The sequence below is a fragment of the Pseudophryne corroboree genome, chromosome 5 (genome assembly GCF_028390025.1).
Source record: "Pseudophryne corroboree isolate aPseCor3 chromosome 5, aPseCor3.hap2, whole genome shotgun sequence".
NCBI classification, from domain to species: Eukaryota; Metazoa; Chordata; class Amphibia; order Anura; family Myobatrachidae; genus Pseudophryne; species Pseudophryne corroboree.
In genome coordinates this window covers 597,927,909-597,949,058 of record NC_086448.1, presented here as the reverse complement: position 1 = coordinate 597,949,058, position 21,150 = coordinate 597,927,909, and the positions used below count along the sequence as shown (strand labels likewise).

At 44.2% G+C, this 21,150-nt stretch overlaps 2 long non-coding RNA genes and 1 pseudogene across 2 annotated transcripts; all 3 read right to left on the bottom strand.

The window, feature by feature from the left end:
* Positions 1-589: 589 nt before the first annotated feature.
* On the bottom strand, positions 590-982 carry LOC134929249 (uncharacterized). The gene is made up of 2 exons (XR_010178415.1): positions 902-982; positions 590-708 (listed from the first exon to the last, which is right to left on the bottom strand). It is a non-coding gene; the product is annotated as an uncharacterized LOC134929249 (long non-coding RNA).
* Positions 983-2,250: 1,268 nt separating this feature from the next.
* Positions 2,251-4,975, bottom strand: LOC134929248 (uncharacterized). The gene is made up of 6 exons (XR_010178414.1): positions 4,912-4,975; positions 4,197-4,238; positions 3,813-3,893; positions 3,168-3,230; positions 2,396-2,419; positions 2,251-2,280 (listed from the first exon to the last, which is right to left on the bottom strand). It is a non-coding gene; the product is annotated as an uncharacterized LOC134929248 (long non-coding RNA).
* An 8,910-nt stretch (positions 4,976-13,885) lies between these two features.
* LOC134929985 (5S ribosomal RNA) lies at positions 13,886-14,004 on the bottom strand (annotated as a pseudogene).
* Between the last annotated feature and the right edge of the window lie 7,146 nt (positions 14,005-21,150).

Sequence of the window (21,150 nt, the reverse complement as noted above, 5' to 3'; positions counted from 1 at the left end):
GTTTGTTCTTCGTTACATTCTTTTCTTGTGTATATACAGTAGATATCTGTGGGGAAAAAAAAAAAAAAAAGTATTAAAGTAAAGACACTCATGTTCATTTGTTTTCCAAGAAAATTTGTGGAACCACACAGCCCAGCAATAAGTCATGCTGGGCTGTGTGGTTCCACAAAAGGCATGCGGTACAAAGTGAAATAGTGGTGTCAGTGGTCAGCACTTTGACACGCTAACAATTGTGGAACCACACAGCAATGGCTGACACACATAAAATGGCTGACACACACAAAATGCCTGACACACACAAAATGCCTGACACACACAAAATGCCTGACACACACATGCTGGAGTGAAAACACATGTTTGCCAAACAGTCGACAGCACATGTCGGCAAGATGGCCGACCAAACTTGCTCCAAATCACCCCAAACTGGCCAGAAAGCACCCCAGCACACTCAGGAGGTACTGTACACCACAGCTAAATTAGGAGAGAATTTCATTACAAACAGCCAGATCTTGCAGATTATCTGCCAGATAATTGTATGGTGTACAGTATGCCTATCTTATACAGTAGAAAAAGATACTATACAATGGAGTACAAGAACAAAAATTTTTATTAAATAAAATTAAATAAAACTTAATAAAATATTAAAATAGTGGTCCACTAGGAGGTGGACCACCACCCGCTGGAGCTGGATGGCACGCTGCAACTGTTCTGTGGGAAAAAAAGGACAGTATTACAAAACAAATACTGAATACTTTACAGTGTAGTAATGGCAATACAGTACTGTACTTTACTCTATATTAGACAATATTGTTATTTACAATGTACAGTACTGTATTGTCAGTACAGTAAATCAAACACTACTGTATGCTGTCGAGGTAATTTAAACATTGCTTTAGTTTACCTCTTGTATAAGTGGGCTGCTGCCTGCCCGCTTCTGGGCCAGCCCACCTATCTTGCCCCTGTCTGGGGCCCCCATAAATAATTGGCACTATATTGGAGAAAAAAAAACATTTAGTCACATTCAAATAGTAAACAATTATTACTGTATACTGTAGGTACAGTATTATACTGTATTGCTGGTATTCAAAATATAAAGTACTGTACAAGAGTTTAGCTTCAATAGGTCATAAACAAATTGTCAAAGGAATTAAACACCACAGTACAAATACTGTAGACATTTACTGTATGTATTAGCAGTCATGACATTTCATGACCGCTTCAGAAAAAAGAGGGTTACAGTACTGTAGGTGGTGTTGTAGGGAGTACTATCCATAATAGTGGACTGTACTCAGAGCCAGCCATAAATAATATGATTCCCTAGTCAAGTTTTTGGATGCTGCCCCCTTGCACAGATGCTATTTCCGCCTCTGAGCCTGTACCCCTTTCCCAGCACCATCACCCCTCAACCATAGCAGTCGTCATTTTGGTGCTCCTCCAACTTACTGTACTGTATGTTTAAAATAGCAACAGTGTGCACATTCGGTGTGCATCCCAAAACGGTGCATGTTCTTGCTGGGAAGGGGCAAGGCCACACAGTAATTCCCCAATCTGAAATGACGCCACACAGTACTGCAACTTTATTCACAACATATCATGCAATAGTGTCTCTTTTTCTCGTTACATCATATGATAGTACCACATTACTCCTCAAAGTATTCCCACTTATTCACATTGCATCACATCATATTGCTCTTTGTTCACATTAGACCACACAGTAGTGCCCTTGCTACAGTATATGTTACACAACAAAGTACTGTATACACATAATGCTGCACATTAGTAATGCATTTTGTATGCACAGAATATACTGTAGGCATGCTGCATATCATATTAATCAGCAGAAGCTGCTTGTGCCCCTGGGCATTTGGCAAGTATGCCTATGCCTAGGGCAGGCTCAGACTGGAGATCAGTACGTAATCCCGCTGGACGGGATCCCGGCAGTCAAAATACAGACGCCGGAATCCCGACCACACAATCCCGACAGGGGCGGCGAGCGGAAAGCAGCCCCTTGCATGCTTGCTTCGCTCGCCACGCGGTGGGCACGGTGCCTCGCTACGCTCTACACACTATTATATCAGTAGTCAGGAAACGCAGCATGCATTTGTGGAGTGAAGAGGGTGAAAAAGGAGAGAAAGTACAGTTTGTACTGTAAGGTTATGTCAGAGGGTGTGAAGATGATCAGCTCAGTGTTATACATGTTACAGTAAGTTAGAATACAGTACAGTGCATTATGTATTTCTATTTTATTACCAGGTGTCTCCTCCACTGGTTGGCGACGGACTGTAAAAAGATAATACAGTACAGTTAGTCATATCAGTTTGACTTAAAATAATGTTGGAGAAAAAAAAATACTGTAATTACAGTACCAACTATTGCTACTGTACAGTATATTTACCAAAAATGTATTCTGGCTCGTCGTCTGTGGGTAAAAGAGAAGAATATTATAAGATACAGTATACAGTAAAAAGTATAGTAATAGTACACTAGTTTCCAGGCCCAGTGTCAGGTGGGTAAAAAAAGGTATGCTTGTGACAGGCATGGTGATTCCAAGGGACCCCACCGAGACCATCAGAAAATTTGTGAGTGACCCGTATGCCGGTGATTATGACTAGAATAAGGTACAGTAGCAACTCTTTTTTCTTTTGAATTATGTATACTGTACAGTACTGTATGTGCATATTGTACAGTACACTTAAAATATTTAGCAGTTACTGTAGTGGTAATTTTTGGGATGACAGTATTAGCATACTGTAAGCATCCAACTGAGGCCCCCAAACAGATGCCGCCACTAGGTACAGTACGTGCCTCTCGTGCCTAATGGGAAATTCATCACTGACAGTATCTAGAGAGATGAATGGAGAGACAGTGACAAGGGGTGAGAGAGAGAGAGAGAGAGAAATTGAGTAAGATGGGTGTTTTTTTTAGAACAGGATGTTGTCCATACAGTAGCAACCAATCAAATATTACCTACTGTACTGTATTATCGTCTGTAAGTGTAACTAGATACTGTAAATGTTAATGTGGGATGTGATCGGTTGCTACTGTATGGGCAATATCACCAGTTCAAACAAAAACAATTTTCATCCGATTTCTACGCATTTGCCAGAAAAATCTGATGAAAAGTGCTACTCTGATGGCATCAGATCAATGTCAGTAATAATTCTTACCACTAAATGCAGCAGCATCATCATCATCCTCCTCCTCCTCCGTGGCCTGTTCCAGTGTAGGGCCTGTGAAAAAAAACATTAATGTGAAAAAAAAAAAAGGTTAATTCCAGGAAATACACATACCCTCCAACATGGTACAAAATGCTCTGGTTCTGGACTTCCCTCTTAATTTATTATTGCCATCACCTGTGAAGAAACAGCTTTCTTATCATATAACTAGTTCAACACAGGTGATGGAAATCATAAATTAAGAGGGAAGTCTAGAAACAGAGCAGTGCGGCGGGTCATGTTGGAGGGTCTGCATACAGAAACATAGAATTTGATGACAAATACTGTAAGAACCACTTTGCCCATCTAATCTGCCTCTTTTTTTTAACCTTTTTTTTACATCAAACCTTATAACAATTTTCCCCAAACATCACATGATGCAAAGATAAATAAATAAAAAAATAAATAAAAAAAGAGGTGCAAGATGGAATTGTGATTGGGCCCTCCCAACCACCCTTATGTTATATAAACAGGGTCTGCCACACGACTGTGGCTGAAATGACTGGTTGGTTTGGGCCCCCACCAAAAAAAGAAGCAATCAATCTCTCCTTGCTCAAACTGGCTCTACAGAGGCACGATGTACCGGACTGGACTTACTTAATGGGTGCAGTGTGGTGAGGGACAGAGAGTCCTGGTCCTCCTCCTCCTCCTCCGCCACCGCCTGTGACAGTGTAGGGCCTGTGAAAGCAAAAAATCCATGAAATATACTTTTGTATTCTGTGTTGAATACAGTAAAGCAAAAATTCAGTCAGGAATTGGAGGAGGAGAGTAAATTTCGCACACAGAGACGAGAATGTCGAGGCCAGAATCAGGGGGTAGTGGAGGAGGGTTAGGATACCGTACCTCACCCTGTTGGGATTGCTGCAATCAGGATGCCACTGTCGGTCACCTGACCGCTAGAATCCTGACTGCTGGTCACGCAAACCCAACCCATTGGTTTAACACAATGTACAGTACAGTACAATACTGCAGTTTACTTACCAAGTTGGGGAGAGGGTTTTTCATCCTCACTGTCAATAATTACTGAGTTGAAAATAAAAAAATATTATAAACAAAATACAGTAGAGTACAGTTACTACAAAATTGCACAGTAGTACAGTGCTACAGGAGGCAGAGATATATTCATAATACAGTAGGAGCAGAATGACTGTCCAGCGGTAGGGGACATACAGTACTGTATTTAAAAGACCTGCTGTCTGGATCCCGACATTCAGAATGCAGAGTGTGGATTCAGAGTATGATTGGAGGGTTAGGCTAGTGGAGGGTGGGTCGGATGCACAATTTTGGGCACCATAATACAAAATGGATATCGTGGAACTACAAAAGGTTTAGAGGCGGGCGACCAAAGTGATGAAGTGGATTGAGAAGATGGAATACAAGGAAAGGCAGGCTAGGCATGTTTACATTGGAAAAGAGGAGATTAAGAGGGGACATGATTAACCTTTACAAATATACTGTATACAGTACAGTAAGGGGACAATACACAGGAACGGTTTTTGATAAGATGGACACAGAGGACACGTGCACAGTAACTCTTGTTGAAGTAGAGGCGATTTCGCACAGAGGCGAAAAGGGGTCTTCACAGTGAGGGAAATACTGTACAGTGCATGTTTGGAATTCCCTGCCTGAAAAGTAATAAAAGTGGACTTGGTCAATACTTTTAAGAATGGGCTTGAGAAAATCCTACTGTACTTACTATAATCTGGCTCCTCTTCCCCCGAATCAATGGGAATGAGCTCCTCCTCTGTATCAATTACGAGGCGGTCTGTGTGTAAAAGATGACAAGTATTGTAAAATACAAAAATTACAGTAATACTGTAGGAAACTAGTGTGACTGTAACAAAAAGTAATTATTACCACTTCCGGAGCTCTCGGATGCAGCAGCAGGTGGTGGTGGTGGTGGTGGTGTTGGTACTGTGGGAAAAAAAATAACAGTACTGTAAGTGAAGCTGTCAATTGGAAACATGTACTGTACAGTATCAAGGACACATGTACAGTAGTGTAACAACGATGACAGTAGCACCAGAATTCTCGTTACACAATACCTGGCAGCGCAGCAGGTGGTGGTGGTGGTGGTACTGTGGGAAAAAAAATAACAGTACTGTAAGTGAAGCTGTCAATTGGAAACATGTACTGTACAGTATCCAGGACACATGTACAGTAGTGTAACAACGATGACAGTAGCACCAGAATTCTCGTTACACAATACCTGGCAGCGCAGCAGGTGGTGGTGGTGGTGGTACTGTGGGAAAAAAAATAACAGTACTGTAAGTGAAGCTGTCAATTGGAAACATGTACTGTACAGTATCCAGGACACAAGTACAGTAGTGTAACAACGATGACAGTAGCACCAGAATTCTCGTTACACAATACCTGGCAGCGCAGCAGGTGGTGGTGGTGGTGGTACTGTGGGAAAAAAAATAACAGTACTGTAAGTGAAGCTGTCAATTGGAAACATGTACTGTACAGTATCCAGGACACATGTACAGTAGTGTAACAACGATGACAGTAGCACCAGAATTCTCGTTACACAATACCTGGCAGCGCAGCAGCAGGTGGTGGTGGTGGTGGTGGTGGTGGTGGTACTGTGGGAAAAAAAATAACAGTACTGTAAGTGAAGCTGTCAATTGGAAACATGTACTGCACAGTATCCAGGACACATGTACAGTAGTGTAACAACGATGACAGTAGCACCAGAATTCTCGTTACACAATACCTGGCAGCGCAGCAGGTGGTGGTGGTGGTGGTACTGTGGGAAAAAAATAACAGTACTGTAAGTGAAGCTGTCAATTGGAAACATGTACTGTACAGTATCCAGGACACATGTACAGTAGTGTAACAACGATGACAGTAGCACCAGAATTCTCGTTACACAATACCTGGCAGCGCAGCAGGTGGTGGTGGTGGTGGTACTGTGGGAAAAAAAATAACAGTACTGTAAGTGAAGCTGTCAATTGGAAACATGTACTGTACAGTATCCAGGACACATGTACAGTAGTGTAACAACGATGACAGTAGCACCAGAATTCTCGTTACACAATACCTGGCAGCGCAGCAGGTGGTGGTGGTGGTGGCACTGTGGGAAAAAAATTAACAGTACTGTAAGTGAAGCTGTCAATTGGAAACATGTACTGTACAGTATCCAGGACACATGTACAGTAGTGTAACAACGATGACAGTAGCACCAGAATTCTCGTTACACAATACCTGGCAGCGCAGCAGGTGGTGGTGGTGGTGGTGGTGGTGGTGGTACTGTGGGAAAAAAAATAACAGTACTGTAAGTGAAGCTGTCAATTGGAAACATGTACTGCACAGTATCCAGGACACATGTACAGTAGTGTAACAACGATGACAGTAGCACCAGAATTCTCGTTACACAATACCTGGCAGCGCAGCAGGTGGTGGTGGTGGTACTGTGGGAAAAAAAATAACAGTACTGTAAGTGAAGCTGTCAATTTGAAACATGTACTGCACAGTATCCAGGACCAAAAAGGGGTCCGGCCAATAAACAATCTGCATCAGAGAAGCAAGATACAGTATGCTTAAAGTATACAGTACTATATACTACAGTAGATCGCCAACAAACGTAAATTAACAAACAACTATCACTGGAATTTACCATCCTCATCCCGTAGCGAAGCACGGGTATTCAGCTATCTACAATGTTATTTATACTTTGTGTTTAATATTTACATTTAGTTTTGTAAACAGACATTCTTAACATTAACGGATTGCAGCGAGTTATCTGTGATGGTCAGGACAGGGGGTTGGGACTATAGAAATCACTATGTACTGTACACTACTGTATTTGACAATACTTACCAGCTTGGCGGCGCCTGTCCCGCCTCCTGTGACGTCGTGCTACCAGCCCTGTAAAAATATATATACAGTATAATGGCAGCATACTGTACAGCCAATGAAATTCAACATTGACAGCATCTTTATGACATCACAATAAATGGAATTGTTCATTCTAGTACCCTGCACCTAATCACTCAGGAGGGCATAGTGTACTGTACTGTCTTCAAAACTTAAGGGGCACATTTCTAAATGTGACATACAGTACACTTACAGTATCGCTACAGTACAGTAGGTCCAGGGTATTAGACAGAACACTACCTTTATAGACATTGTAACACACATAAGCATTGCCCTTATAAACATTATGACACACATCAGCATGCAGCCCTCCCACCCTTAACCATCTCAGTACTGTTCATTACATTACAAATTGATTTCATGACAGATGATGCAGTACTCACCTGAATTCATCTTATTCACGTCATGTCACAGTAGTGCAGTTTATTCACGTCACAGTATTGTCCTTGATTCACGTTGTGTCACACAGTAGAGCACCGTATTCACGTCACAGTACTGTCCTTGATTCACGTTGTGTCACACAGTAGAGCACCGTATTCACGTCACAGTACTGTCCTTGATTCACGTTGTGTCACACAGTAGAGCACCTTATTCACGTCACAGTACTGTCCTTGATTCACGTTGTGTCACACAGTAGAGCACCGTATTCACGTCACAGTACTGTCCTTGATTCACGTTGTGTCACACAGTAGAGCACCTTATTCACGTTACTGTACGTCACAGTAGTGCAGTAGTATATCCACATTACGTCACAAAGTAGAGATCTGCCAGTCATGAACCTTATGCAAGAGTAATGCACGTCAGAACACATTAGGCCACTGTAACATCCCTTAGAATAATTTCTGCCAAAGTAACATCCCTTAGAACACTGTACTATCTGAAACACAAATTTCGGCACACTGCAATTAAACCACACAATGCACTGCACGACTGCGTGATATGACAAACTGCACATTTCCCTGCAAAATATGATACAATGTACACTACACAAAAAACTGCAATTACCACATGTGTATACAGTACACTGCACGACAGTGCTGGCCCTAGCCAGGTACAGATACAGCCGCAGTCACGCAAAATATAGGCATGCCGCATATCATTTTAATCAGCAGAAGCTGCTGGTGCCCCTAAGCATAGCAAATGCCCTAGGCATTTGCCTACTGTAGTTTGCCTATGCCTAAGGCCGGCTCTGCTGCACGATGTGATTCACTATGTATTACACTCACTGCACAATACCATATTCTGAATGTACACTGCATGACACGCTGCAATTACGCAGCACGATACACTGTGATACATTGCATATACTGTACACTGCATGATACTGTACACTGCACAATCGTAGACCACCTGGATTGTAAAGAACTACTGTACTGTATATACACAAGTTTAAAAAAATAACAATTGTTTTTGTAAAACGCATGTCGATCTTTTTCCATGTCAACTTAACGACCATGTCAACCTACAGTAACTGGTGTCAACCAATTTCAAAAGCCGCACCATCTAGGTCGACGCAAAAAAACAAATTGACCTTTTGACCGGGTTAACGTTTGGTCCTTGTTTAACCATTTGTTTACCACAAATACTGTACAGTGCTGTATAGACCGGATACCTGCTGCTACAGCAGCCCCTGCTATAATGTACTGTACCTGTAACTACAGTAACTTAAAGTACAGTAATCTACAGTAATGTACTGTACTTACAATCCCTTATGGCCTGCAGGCGTCGTGGGGTCCGCCTCACGAGGTCACTCCACCTCCTCTGGAGAGACCTCACCGTTCTCCTCCTGTTATACTTCCGGAGGATGTCCCTGCTGGCCCTCCGGTATGCCCTCACTTTCTCCTCGTTGCTGGCGAGAGTTCTGTCCCGCCAGCGAACGAGGAGACGCAGCTCACCAAGAGCATAGGGACGGTCCCGTGCAGCAGCCATAACCGTCCTTATGCTCAATGAGCGTCTCAGACGTCGTGCGCCTCAGACGTCGTGCGTCTCAGACGTCGTGCGGTCCAGGCATTCAACGTACAGTACTGTAGTTACTGTACTTTGTGACAGTTTCCCTTAGTTTTAAATATGCCCTTTCTTTGACCACAGTATTTTCCACTGTCTTGCCCTACGCCCTTCCCTCCTGGGAGCCTTCACAGGTCTTATGCAATACACAAATACCGAAGATGCACAGTCCGTCAGAATACACTCATTTCATTCCCGCTGTTTAGGTGCATTTAGCGTAAAGAATCGCTCCTGCAGATGTACTTTGATTTATGTGAAACCTGTGTGCATCCTTCCATTGACTGTCTTACAATGTAAATAAAATAATACAGTGCATTATTACAGAAAAAAAAAAAAAAAAGAAAGAAAGCACATCAGGTCTCGAACCCTGGACTCCCAGCGAGGGAGGTGGGAGCCTTCACCCCTAGCCCACGACGCCTCATGAGAGATTTCCAATTTCATGTGTGAAAGTACTGCAAACAGCGCCCGGCCCCCGCCCCATTGCTGTTGGTTTATGCCTTAGAGGACTCGGACGCTCGCATTTGTAAAGCACGGTGTTTTCCTCCGCCTCCTGCTAGCCTGTTGCCCTTCCCCCATGGGAGCCTGCACAGATCATGCAGTAGACAGGGAGGGAATGCAGGTCATGTGCAATACACAAACGCCCACTGTAGTACTATTTTGCTCACTTACAGTACCGTACTGTAGGTTGCATTTAGCGTAAAGAATCGCTCCTGCAGATGTACTTTGATTTATGTGAAACCTGTGTGCATCCTTCCATTGGATGTACTGTATTGGAGAGAATTTTTTTTTTTTTAAAGTGAATGTCACGGGAACACATTAAAAATAAGGTTGGCACTTCCTTCCCATTGGTGTTGGTTTACAGTATGCCGTAGTGTACTCGGACGCTCATGTAATTGCATTTCAAAGGCACAGTATTTTCCATCGTCTCCCCCCTACCCCCATCGCCCTTCCCCCCTGGGGGCCTGCACAGGGAGGAAATTCAGGTCCTGTGCAATACACAAACGCTGAAGATCTACTGTACAGTACTGTTTTGCTCAGTTGGTAGCGTCAGAATACACTCATTTCATCCCGCTGTTTAGGTGCATTTAGCATAAAGAATCGCTCCTGCAGATGTACTTTGATTTATGTGAAACCTGTGTGCATCCTTCCATTGACTGTCTTACAATGTAAATAAAATAATACAGTGCATTATTACAGAAAAAAAAAAAAAAAGAAAGAAAGCACATCAGGTCTCGAACCCTGGACTCCCAGCGAGGGAGGTGGGAGCCTTCACCCCTAGCCCACGACGCCTCATGAGAGATTTCCAATTTCATGTGTGAAAGTACTGCAAACAGCGCCCGGCCCCCGCCCCATTGCTGTTGGTTTATGCCTTAGAGGACTCGGACGCTCGCATTTGTAAAGCACGGTGTTTTCCTCCGCCTCCTGCTAGCCTGTTGCCCTTCCCCCATGGGAGCCTGCACAGATCATGCAGTAGACAGGGAGGGAATGCAGGTCATGTGCAATACACAAACGCCCACTGTAGTACTATTTTGCTCACTTACAGTACCGTACTGTAGGTTGCATTTAGCGTAAAGAATCGCTCCTGCAGATGTACTTTGATTTATGTGAAACCTGTGTGCATCCTTCCATTGGATGTACTGTATTGGAGAGAATTTTTTTTTTTTTAAAGTGAATGTCACGGGAACACATTAAAAATAAGGTTGGCACTTCCTTCCCATTGGTGTTGGTTTACAGTATGCCGTAGTGTACTCGGACGCTCATGTAATTGCATTTCAAAGGCACAGTATTTTCCATCGTCTCCCCCCTACCCCCATCGCCCTTCCCCCCTGGGGGCCTGCACAGGGAGGAAATTCAGGTCCTGTGCAATACACAAACGCTGAAGATCTACTGTACAGTACTGTTTTGCTCAGTTGGTAGCGTCAGAATACACTCATTTCATCCCGCTGTTTAGGTGCATTTAGCGTAAAGAATCGCTCCTGCAGATGTACTTTGATTTATGTGAAACCTGTGTGCATCCTTCCATTGACTGTCTTACAATGTAAATAAAATAATACAGTGCATTATTACAGAAAAAAAAAAAAAAAAGAAAGAAAGCACATCCAGGTCTCGAACCCTGGACTCCCAGCGAGGGAGGTGGGAGCCTTCACCCCTAGCCCACGACGCCTCATGAGAGATTTCCAATTTCATGTGTGAAAGTACTGCAAACAGCGCCCGGCCCCCGCCCCATTGCTGTTGGTTTATGCCTTAGAGGACTCGGACGCTCGCATTTGTAAAGCACGGTGTTTTCCTCCGCCTCCTGCTAGCCTGTTGCCCTTCCCCCATGGGAGCCTGCACAGATCATGCAGTAGACAGGGAGGGAATGCAGGTCATGTGCAATACACAAACGCCCACTGTAGTACTATTTTGCTCACTTACAGTACCGTACTGTAGGTTGCATTTAGCGTAAAGAATCGCTCCTGCAGATGTACTTTGATTTATGTGAAACCTGTGTGCATCCTTCCATTGGATGTACTGTATTGGAGAGAATTTTTTTTTTTTTAAAGTGAATGTCACGGGAACACATTAAAAATAAGGTTGGCACTTCCTTCCCATTGGTGTTGGTTTACAGTATGCCGTAGTGTACTCGGACGCTCATGTAATTGCATTTCAAAGGCACAGTATTTTCCATCGTCTCCCCCCTACCCCCATCGCCCTTCCCCCCTGGGGGCCTGCACAGGGAGGAAATTCAGGTCCTGTGCAATACACAAACGCTGAAGATCTACTGTACAGTACTGTTTTGCTCAGTTGGTAGCGTCAGAATACACTCATTTCATCCCGCTGTTTAGGTGCATTTAGCGTAAAGAATCGCTCCTGCAGATGTACTTTGATTTATGTGAAACCTGTGTGCATCCTTCCATTGACTGTCTTACAATGTAAATAAAATAATACAGTGCATTATTACAGAAAAAAAAAAAAAAAAGAAAGAAAGCACATCAGGTCTCGAACCCTGGACTCCCAGCGAGGGAGGTGGGAGCCTTCACCCCTAGCCCACGACGCCTCATGAGAGATTTCCAATTTCATGTGTGAAAGTACTGCAAACAGCGCCCGGCCCCCGCCCCATTGCTGTTGGTTTATGCCTTAGAGGACTCGGACGCTCGCATTTGTAAAGCACGGTGTTTTCCTCCGCCTCCTGCTAGCCTGTTGCCCTTCCCCCATGGGAGCCTGCACAGATCATGCAGTAGACAGGGAGGGAATGCAGGTCATGTGCAATACACAAACGCCCACTGTAGTACTATTCTGCTCACTTACAGTACCGTACTGTAGGTTGCATTTAGCGTAAAGAATCGCTCCTGCAGATGTACTTTGATTTATGTGAAACCTGTGTGCATCCTTCCATTGGATGTACTGTATTGGAGAGAATTTTTTTTTTTTTAAAGTGAATGTCACGGGAACACATTAAAAATAAGGTTGGCACTTCCTTCCCATTGGTGTTGGTTTACAGTATGCCGTAGTGTACTCGGACGCTCATGTAATTGCATTTCAAAGGCACAGTATTTTCCATCGTCTCCCCCCTACCCCCATCGCCCTTCCCCCCTGGGGGCCTGCACAGGGAGGAAATTCAGGTCCTGTGCAATACACAAACGCTGAAGATCTACTGTACAGTACTGTTTTGCTCAGTTGGTAGCGTCAGAATACACTCATTTCATCCCGCTGTTTAGGTGCATTTAGCGTAAAGAATCGCTCCTGCAGATGTACTTTGATTTATGTGAAACCTGTGTGCATCCTTCCATTGACTGTCTTACAATGTAAATAAAATAATACAGTGCATTATTACAGAAAAAAAAAAAAAAAAGAAAGAAAGCACATCAGGTCTCGAACCCTGGACTCCCAGCGAGGGAGGTGGGAGCCTTCACCCCTAGCCCACGACGCCTCATGAGAGATTTCCAATTTCATGTGTGAAAGTACTGCAAACAGCGCCCGGCCCCCGCCCCATTGCTGTTGGTTTATGCCTTAGAGGACTCGGACGCTCGCATTTGTAAAGCACGGTGTTTTCCTCCGCCTCCTGCTAGTCCTCCATTCCCATTATGCATTAGCGAACTCAGACGCTCATATATTTTAAAAGCACGGTGTTTATGCATTGTACTGTACATTCTTCCTTTTACACAATTACTGTAGTTGCGTCTCCATACACATACTGTACTGTACAATACTCCATACTTTTTCCACCGCCTCCCGTTACGCCTACAGTATTGCCAGAGCTGTAGATCAATCCGCCGCTATACTGTACGATCGAAAGTACTGGATTAGTGGAGCATTAGCGACACAGTGGTGGAGATGTGTAATGCATGATGAGTATCTAGATCGTCTCAACGCGCCTGCCTGTGATGAAACTCAGCTATCGCATTAGCGTGGCTAGACGCCCGTCTCGGCGGAGAAACAGTCAAGATAAAGGTGGCTACATCTGTATATATCAGCAGAGTGATTAAAAAAGTATTAAATGGTATAAGACGATTGTGACTCACTTGATATGAAGTAGGTGGCAAATAATTTGTATGCACACCCACTTGGATTGAGCGAGTATTGTTATTTGAAATTAATCAGAGCGAAAATTTGGTAATCTTGTTTTCTCTATTGATTTATGAATTTTTATACGTAAGTATATTCATATGAGAGAGACAAGAAAAACCGTCTTGAACGACTCCGGACTCCTTCTCGGAAGGTAAACATAGGTAAATTACTGCATTTAAGTAATTGTGGTGGAAAATACTGGTAAGTAAAGGGCGTATACACGGAAGGTATGTTCCTTGATACTACAGTACCCAGTATTCCCAGAGGGTCACCCTTTCTGGTACTGACCAGGCCCAAAGCTGCTTGGCTTCCAAGATCAGACGATATCGGGCATGTCCAGCATGGTATGACTGTAGATAGTCAAGTAGGTACCTCTCTGCGTATGGAAAAAAACAGTTGCTTGATAGGTTTGAGCCGGTCAAGAAAAAATGGGGTAGGGAAAAAAGGTATTCTAGATTACTTCATAGTGTCTGGACAGTAAGTCCCGTTACTTTTGAAGTGAAAATGAAGTCAAAAGAAAGGAAGTTTTTCACATAATATAGTGCCAAGAATAAACATTGGAGGGCCAGTATCTTGGTGTTGATACTGGGACAGTTTGTAAACAGAATAATAATAATAATAATAATAATAATAATAATGGGGGCCTCGCATGGGGCCATACATATCATGTATGTGGTGATACCAGTGAGCATATGAGCATTGCCCTACTGACACAAATAAAGTGAAACAAAACTGCGGAAATGTAGCCTTTTAGCTGTACAATATAATACAATTGAAAATAAAGCACAAAAAAATGACTTCTATCTATCAACTAAGTAAAAGACAGAGTATGTCAATATTAATATTTCCACCATCCAAGCTGATTGCCAGGTGGGAATAGTATTAAAGTAACTGAAATTAAAGAGTATATCAGTCTGAATCAGACAAATGCAGCAGTACCATATGATGTCTCATAAAGAACATAATGTTTCACATATAATCCAGCATAAAACAGCACACAAAAAACAGTGTAAGCAGTGGACTGTTAATTGCGGAGAGAGTACACATTAAGAGCAGTATTTATCATCATTTATTAAAGCCACACTATGTATACTGAACCTCTGTGGATAATTTAACCAGGTTCTCCTTAGCAATAGTCTGACTGGGCTGGTAATAAAGGTAGTATAAGGATTGATGCATAAATTACCAACTGGTAAAATAGTTTCCCTATGTTGGTAGATGACCTTATCTACATGGAATGGATCTGTGGAGACAGCCAGCTAATGCTGTTTGGTCTGACCTTGTTGCTAGGCAACCTCTTCTGTCCGTGCTGTGTGCACAGAGTGGAGAGTATGACTCCCCTGTAACGTTTAAAGAATACAGGGGAATCTGGTGCCTGTAAGGAGAGCTGGACAGAGGAGTGGCACTGCAGTGTCAGGCAGGATGACACTTCAAAAAAATAGTCCCCAAACAGCACATGATGCAAAGATAAAAAGAGGCGTACCAAGGTCGCTGTGTGACTAAGCTAAGCGACACAAGTGGCCGACACAAACACCTGGCCCATCTAGGAGTGGCACTGCAGTGTCAGGCAGGATGGCACTTCAAAAAAATTGTCCCCAAACAGCACATGATGCAAAGAAAAAAAGAGGCGCACCAAGGTCGCTGTGTGACTAAGCTAAGCGACATAAGTGGCCGACACAAACACCTGGCCCATCTAGGAGTGGCACTGCAGTGTCAGGCAGGATGGCACTTCAAAAAAATTGTCCCCAAACAGCACATGATGCAAAGAAAAAAAGAGGCGCACCAAGGTCGCTGTGTGACTAAGCTAAGCCACACAAGTGGCCGACACGAACACCTGGCCCATCTAGGAGTGGCACTGCAGTGTCAGGCAGGATGGCACTTCAAAAAAATAGTCCCCAAACAGCACATGATGCAAAGAAAAATGAAAGAAAAAAGAGGTGCAAGATGGAATTGTCCTTGAGCCCTCCCACCCACCCTTATGTTGTATAAAAAGGACATGCACACTTTAACGAACCCATCATTTCAGCGACAGGGTCTGCCACACGACTGTGACTGAAATGACTGGTTGGTTTGGGCCCCCACCAAAAAAAGAAGCAATCAATCTCTCCTTGCACAAACTGGCTCTACAGAGGCAAGATGTCCACCTCATCATCATCCTCCGATTCCTCACCCCTTTCACTGTGTACATCCCCCTCCTCACAGATTATTAATTCGTCCCCACTGGAATCCACCATCTCAGGTCCCTGTGTACTTTCTGGAGGCAATTGCTGCTGGTGAATGTCTCCACGGAGGAATTGATTATAATTCATTTTGATGAACATCATCTTCTCCACATTTTCTGGAAGTAACCTCGTACGCCGATTGCTGACAAGGTGAGCGGCTGCACTAAACACTCTTTCGGAGTACACACTGGAGGGAGGGCAACTTAGGTAGAATAAAGCCAGTTTGTGCAAGGGCCTCCAAATTGCCTCTTTTTCCTGCCAGTATACGTACGGACTGTCTGACGTGCCTACTTGGATGCGGTCACTCATATAATCCTCCACCATTCTTTCAATGGTGAGAGAATCATATGCAGTGACAGTAGACGACATGTCAGTAATCGTTGGCAGGTCCTTCAGTCCGGACCAGATGTCAGCACTCGCTCCAGACTGCCCTGCATCACCGCCAGCGGGTGGGCTCGGAATTCTTAGCCTTTTCCTCGCACCCCCAGTTGCGCGAGAATGTGAAGGAGGAGATGTTGACGGGTCACGTTCCGCTTGACTTGACAATTTTCTCACCAGCAGGTCTTTGAACCTCTGCAGACTTGTGTCTGCCGGAAAGAGAGATACAACGTAGGTTTTAAATCTAGGATCGAGCACGGTGGCCAAAATGTAGTGCTCTGATTTCAACAGATTGACCACCCGTGAATCCTGGTTAAGCGAATGAAGGGCTCCATCCTCAAGTCCCACATGCCTAGCGGAATCGCTCTGTATTAGCTCCTCCTTCAATGTCTCCAGCTTCTTCTGCAAAAGCCTGATGAGGGGAATGACCTGACTCAGGCTGGCAGTGTCTGAACTGACTTCACGTGTGGCAAGTTCAAAGGGTTGCAGAACCTTGCACAACGTTGAAATCATTCTCCACTGTGCTTGAGTCAGGTGCATTCCCCCTCCTTTGCCTATATCGTGGGCAGATGTATAGGCTTGAATGGCCTTTTGCTGCTCCTCCATCCTCTGAAGCATATAGAGGGTTGAATTCCACCTCGTTATCACCTCTTGCTTCAGATGATGGCAGGGCAGGTTCAGGAATGTTTGGTGGTGCTCCAGTCTTCGGCACGCGGTGGCTGAATGCCGAGAGTGGCCCGCAATTCTTCGGGCCACCGACAGCATCTCTTGCATGCCCCTGTCGTTTTTTAAATAATTCTGCACCACCAAATTCAATGTATGTGCAAAACATGGGACGTGCTGGAATTTGCCCCGATGTAATGCACGCACAATATTGGTGGCATTGTCCGATGTCACAAATCCCCAGGAGAGTCCAATTGGGGTAAGCCATTCTGCGATGATGTTCCTCAGGTTGTCAGCTGTGTGCCTCTTCTGGAAAGCGGTGATACAAAGCATAGCCTGCCTAGGAACGAGTTGGCGTTTGCGAGATGCTGCTACTGGTGCCGCCGCAGCTGTTCTTGCTGCGGGAGGCAATACATCTACCCAGTGGGCTGTCACAGTCATATAGTCCTGAGTCTGCCCTGCTCCACTTGTCCACATGTCCGTGGTTAAGTGGACATTGGGTAAAACTGCATTTTTTAGGACACTGGTGACTCTTTTTCTGAGGTCTGTGTACATTTTCGGTATCGCCTGCCTAGAGAAATGGAACCTAGATGGTATTTGGTACCGGGGACACAGTACCTCAATCAAGTCTCTAGTTGCCTCTGAATTAACGGTGGATACCGGAACCACGTTTCTCACCGCCCAGGCTGCCAAGGCCTGAGTTATCCGCTTTGCAGCAGGATGACTGCTGTGATATTTCATCTTCCTCGCAAAGGACTGTTGGACAGTGAATTGCTTACTGGAAGTAGTACAAGTGGTCTTCTGACTTCCCCTCTGGGATGACGATCGACTCCCAGCAGCAACAACAGCAGCGCCAGCAGCAGTAGGCGTTACACTCAAGGATGCATCGGAGGAATCCCAGGCAGGAAAGGACTCGTCAGACTTGCCAGTGACATGGCCTGCAGGACTATTGGCTTTCCTGTGTAAGGAGGAAATTGACACTGAGGGAGTTGGTGGTGTCGTTTGCAGGAGCTTGGTTACAAGAGGAAGGGATTTAGTTGTCAGTGGACTCCTTCCGCTGTCACCCAAAGTTTTTGAACTTGTCACTGACTTATGATGAATGCGGTCCAGGTGACGTATAAGGGAGGATGTTCCTAGGTGGTTAACGTCCTTACCCCTACTTATTACAGCTTGACAAAGGCAACACACGGCTTGACACCTGTTGTCCGCATTTGTGTTTAAATAATTCCACACCGAAGAGCTGATTTTTTTGTATTTTAACCAGGCATGTCAATGGCCATATTCGTCCCACGGACAACAGGTGTTTCTCCGGGTGCCTGACTTAAACAAACCACCTCACCATCAGAATCCTCCTTGTCAATTTCCTCCCCAGCACCAGCAACACCCATATCCTCATCCTGGTGTACTTCAACAGTGACATCTTCAATTTGACTATCAGGAACTGGACTGCGGGTGCTCCTTCCAGCACTTGCAGGGGGCGTGCAAATGGAGGAAGGCGCAAGCTTTTCCCGTCCAGTGTTGGGAAGGTCAGGCATCGCAACCGACACAATTGGACTCTCCTTGGGGATTTGTGATTTAGAAGAACGCACAGTTCTTTGCTGTGCTTTTGCCAGCTTAAGTCTTTTCATTTTTCTAGCGAGAGGATGAGTGCTTCCATCCTCATGTGAATCTGAACCACTAGCCATGAACATAGGCTAGGGCCTCAGCCGTTCCTTGCCACTCCGTGTCGTAAATGGCATATTGGCAAGTTTACGCTTCTCATCAGACGCTTTCAATTTTGATTTTTGGGTCATTTTACTGAACTTTTGTTTTTTGGATTTTACATGCTCTCTACCATGACATTGGGCAACGGCCTTGGCAGACGACGATGATGGCATTTCATCGTCTCGGCCATGACTAGTGGCAGCAGCTTCAGCACGAGGTGGAAGTGGATCTTGATCTTGCCCTATTTTAACCTACACATTTTTGTTCTCCATTTTTTAATGTGTGGAATTATATGCCAGTATCAATAGCAATGGCCTACTACTATATATACTGCGCACAACTGAAATGCACCACAGGTATGGATGGATAGTATACTTGATGACACAAAGGTAGGTACAGCAGTGGCCTACTGTACCGTAATGCTATATATTATATACTGGTGGTCAGCAAACTGTGCAAAACTGAAATGCACCACAGGTATGGATGGATAGTTTACTTGACGACACAGTGGTAGGTACAGCAGTGGCCTACTGTACCGTACTGCTATATATTATATACTGGTGGTTAGCAAACTGTGCAAAACTGAAATGCACCACAGGTATGGATGGATAGTATACTTGACGACACAGAGTTAGGTAGAGCAGTGGCCTACTGTACCGTGCTGCTATATATTATATACTGGTGGTCAGCAAACTGTGCAAAACTGAAATGCACCACAGGTATGGATGGATAGTATATTTGACGACACAGAGGTAGGTACAGCAGTGGCCTACTGTACCGTACTGCTATATATTATACACTGGTGGTCAGCAAACTGTGCAAAACTGAAATGCACCACAGGTATGGATGGATAGTATACTTGACGACACAGAGGTAGGTACAGCAGTGGCCTACTGTACCGTACTGCTATATATTATATACTGGTGGTCAGCAAACTGTGCAAAACTGAAATGCACCACAGGTATGGATGGATAGTATACTTGACGACACAGAGGTAGGTACAGCAGTGGCCTTCTGTACCGTACTCCTATATATTATATACTGGTGGTCAGCAAAATTATGCACTGTACTCCTACTATATACTGTCTACAATGCAGCACAGATATGGAGTGTTTTTCTGGCAGACAACGTATACTGGTGGTCACTGGTCAGCAAAACTCTGCACTGTACTCCTCCTATATAATATTATACTGGTGGTCCCCAGTCCCCACAATAAAGCAGCACACTGAGCACAGATATGGAGTGTTTTTCAGGCAGACAACGTATACTGGTGGTCACTGGTCAGCAAAACTCTGCACTGTACTCCTCCTATATAATATTATACTGGTGGTCCCCAGTCCCCACAATAAAGCAGCACACTGAGCACAGATATGGAGTGTTTTTCAGGCAGACAACGTATACTGGTGGTCACTGTCAGCAAAGCTCTGCACTGTACTCCTGCTATATAATACAGCTGCTCCCCAGTCCCCACAATTAAGCAGTGTGAGCACAAATATATTCAGCACACTGAGCACAGATGAGCGTTTTTTTCAGGCAGAGAACGGATAAACCTGGTGGTCACTGGTCACTGATCAGCAAAACTCTGCACTGTACTCCTCCTATATTAATATACAGCTGCTCCCCAGTCCCCACAATTAAGATATAACTAAGCAAGCACAAATATTTGCATCAACAATTAATAAACGGAGAGGACGCCAGCCACATCCTCTCCCTAACATTTCCAATGCACCAGTGAAAATGGTGGCGACGCCCGGCTGCTTATATAGAATCCGAACCTCGCGAGAATCCGACAGCGGGATGATGACGTTCGGGCGCGCTCGGGTTAACCGAGCCATACGGGAGAATCCGAGTATGCCTCGGACCCGTGTAAAAAGGGTGAAGTTCGGGGGGGTTCGGTTTCCGAGAAACCGAACCCGCTCATCACTAATACAAACTACCACATTTACATATTGGGTATGAAGTTTCCTTTAGAACAACACACACAATACAATAAATGTGTTGACCAATACACTCATACATTGTTCAAGGCAGTCAGTGGTCTGGCAAAAACGTAAACAAATATAGTGGCCTAAAATGTACACATTAACAATGGATGAAAATGTATTAAGGTGCCCTATGTTTAGAAGTGGTGTTGTTGGCCATGCAAAACAATTGGATGAGACTTAACATTTATGTTGTTTTTTTACTCCAAAAATTATGTGACAAAAATGTGTTGATATGGCCAACATCACATCTGACAATTATCCATCTAAAAATACCTTAACACCATCTGCTTGTTGTTGTTGATTATTGCAAGGATGACTGGTCATTAGTGTATTTTTATTTTCTATGTACTAACAGTGGGGCAGATGTATAAACCTGGAGAAGGCATAAGGAAGTGAAAAACCAGTGATATGTGCAAGGTGATAAAGGCACAAGGCAAACAGATCCAATATGTACATTAACAGTTGTGTTTATTTTGTACTGCTGCCTTTATCACCTTGCACATATCAGTGTTTTTTTACTTCCTTATGCCTTCTCCAGGTTAATAAATCTAC